At 46.4% G+C, this 2,882-nt stretch overlaps 1 protein-coding gene across 1 annotated transcript in view; it reads left to right on the forward strand.

Moving 5' to 3' along the window:
• The first annotated feature begins 937 nt into the window (after positions 1–937).
• The window catches only part of SLC6A13 (solute carrier family 6 (neurotransmitter transporter), member 13), a 26,449-nt gene continuing 24,504 nt past the window's right edge, over positions 938–2,882 (forward strand). Inside the window, exon 1 of the mRNA XM_004692836.2 lies at positions 938–985. The gene's annotated coding sequence lies outside the window, so the exon portion shown is untranslated. The remainder of the gene's footprint in view (positions 986–2,882) is intronic.

Raw genomic sequence — 2,882 nt, forward strand, 5'->3', positions numbered from 1 at the left:
TTTTTGGCTCATAACATTATTTTAAAAATCAACTCTAGGGCCTCCATGGTGGCACAAGGTGTTAAAGCGTAGCACTATGAAGCTATCCCCAAACGCTTCAACACAAGTTCGATCCCTGGCCTGAGGGGTGACCCACATGGAGCAGCAGACCTCTCCTGTCTCCCCTGTTGCTCCCCTCAGCGGTGTATTCCAGTAGACCTGCCTGTTCTGCTCCCCAGTCTATCTCTGGTGAATCTGCTCAACCCCCTGCACCTCTGGCCTATACCCCAGTTGTTGTAAATAAATCTTAGGGGGGAAAAAATCAATTCTATCACCTTACTTAAAATCTCAAACAATAATGCAGCTTAAAAATGGAAGTAAAGAATGTCCTGACCCCTCAACCCTGACCTCCGAATGTAGCTCCATTAACCATCTTGTGAATATTTTCCTAGACTTTCCATGTGCATAAAGATGTGTGTGTCTGTTTAGGGAGTTTTTGACGGCTCAGAGTTCTAGGTGGATCTTTGCTCTCACTGTCCCTGGAAGTCGAAAGCTGCAGAAGGCCTGATAAAGGCAGTCTTAACGTAATCTACACAGCGCCTGACCAAAGCAACACCTCTTCTTGATAGATTTATGGGTGTACTTGAGCTGGAGAAAGGTGGCAAGTAGAATCCTTCTAGAGAGACCCCGAGGTCATCAAGAGGGACGAGCACGTGAACTGCAGAGAGGACAGCAAGTGGCCCATAAACTTACCAACAACTGTCCTGACCTACCGGGTACATGGTACACAGCCTTGCTCCCGGCTGAGAAAAGCTCCTGTGTGCTGTCTGGGGCTGGCCAGGGGAGGTGGGGAAGGCAGGAGGGCGGAATGTGGGCCGGGCTGAGTTTAGAATTACAAGTGCCTCTGAGGATCTGGAGTCACACTTTAAATAGCCCACACCTTCCCCTCGCCCCTCAGATAATTCTCACCCCCTCCCACTGGACGGCTGGCCGCAATTTTTCTAAGGTTGGTAACATTTTCATTCTTTTGTCCCCCTCTACTTTTGAGCCTCCAACTGACCAGTGGTTTCCACAGGACTTACAGTCAAAGGCTTTGGGGGATCCTTTTCTAGAAACTATGTTTCTGGCATTCATGTGTGCATACGCCAAGACCCTAGAAGCTGTTTTCTTGCCTTTGTGAAATTTCATTGGCTGTTTGTTTAAGGCTGGATGTGCTTTGGAGAAGGGGTGATTCTAGATTGAGAGGAAAAACAACTGGATGTAACTCCAAGAAAGTGAAGGCTGTCTTCCCTGAAATGAGACAGGTACTTTAACAGGACCAAAAGAAAATGAAAATTCTAGTGCCCGCGACTCTACTAAGTGCTTTCATAAATATAAATAGATATCTCATCCTTTCGTGCTTAGAGCTTAGCTAAGGAAGCCTCAGCATAACTGATTAACTTCCCTGAAGCCAGTGAGTGGTGGGGACGCTAAGTAGAAATTTGAACCCAGCCTTGTGTGACCCCACAGCTGTGTTCTCTCAACAGTGCCACCTCTGAGAAGCCTGAATGAGGCAGGGGACACACAGAACAGGACCACTGTTTCTTCCAGAGCCTGGGAGGATGAAGGAGTGAAGCATCATGGGAAGATAGCTATCAGGTGGTAAAGGGAACCCAGACTGGCCCATATACTAGAAAAGCTTCTCAAATGGACAGGGCAAACTTCTGGATTTCTGCTCTTTAGCCCACAGATAGTCTTTGGGGGTCCACTCCCTAATTTATCAAATAAGCAAAGATACTTACTGTTTCCTGAGGTTCTAGTAGCTCTCTGGGTCCCTGAAGTATACAGGGGGGCGGGCAGACTCACAGGATATGGCCAGATGGGGTATCCACTGAGAAAGTTCTTATGTATGAACTTTTCTGAGGTCAGGAAAAATACCATCTCCCTGATTCTCCAGTCAAGGGGCCACTGTATACAGTGCAAGGAGGAGAGAGTGAGTCGTTATAGATGCTTTTACTAGACACAGCGATAAACTGAGGCAGCCAATGTACCTGAGGGATGCAGGTGCATGAGTGGGTTGACGTCCTGGCTGACTAGGCGGAGCAGTCCTGTTAGTTAGCCTCTCTGAGGTGCAGCTTCCTTATTTACAAAGCGCAGGAAAGTCTGCTTATCCTCTCAGGCCGTCGTGTGAATGAATGAAAGGGCGCAGGTACCGTGGCTGCTCCCCACACGCATGCCACCCCCAGGCTCATCCTCACCCCCCAAAAGGGGCTGGAGTAAATGTTTCTAGCATGAAGCGCTTGGAAATGTGGTTTTAAAATTTCATTTTATGTTGTCTTCACTATTGGAAAAGATTCCTACAGCTGTCATTACCAGAGAGGGAAAAGAGTCTGTAGTTTAGCTTAGGATGATTTCAGAGCACGATGAATTGATGGAAGATCCCCTCATCTTATTCAGGGTTCCTTGTCCCAGTCAACCTCTCTCATTGTTTTGGAAGTTTTTTTTAACTGCTTTTATTTTTATAAATCAAAAATACAACTTGTTCTTTGATAAGGATGTATTAAATTGAGGGAAGGGAAATATTCCTATGGTCTAGCCACCATGTGAGGAATATTTTGGGAGATATCAGAGCATCACAATACTTGATAAAGTAGTTTTTCAAGTAGGCGCATACTGTATGTGCTGTTTTAGAAAGATTTTCACTTCACAGATAGTGACACCTCACTTCATTATACTTTCTGCAAACAATTTTTTTAAAGATTTATTTATGTATATAGTACTGGGGTACAGGCTAGAGGTGCAGGAGGTGGTGAGAAGTTTCACGAGAGACAGAGTGGGGAGCAGAACAGGCAGATTGACAAAAGTACACTGCTGAGGGGAGCAGCGGGCGGGTCAGGAGAGGTCTGCCGCGCCATGTGGGTCAG

Source organism: Condylura cristata, unplaced genomic scaffold (genome assembly GCF_000260355.1).
Source record: "Condylura cristata isolate star-nosed mole 26May11 unplaced genomic scaffold, ConCri1.0 scaffold00034, whole genome shotgun sequence".
NCBI lineage: Eukaryota > Metazoa > Chordata > Mammalia > Eulipotyphla > Talpidae > Condylura > Condylura cristata.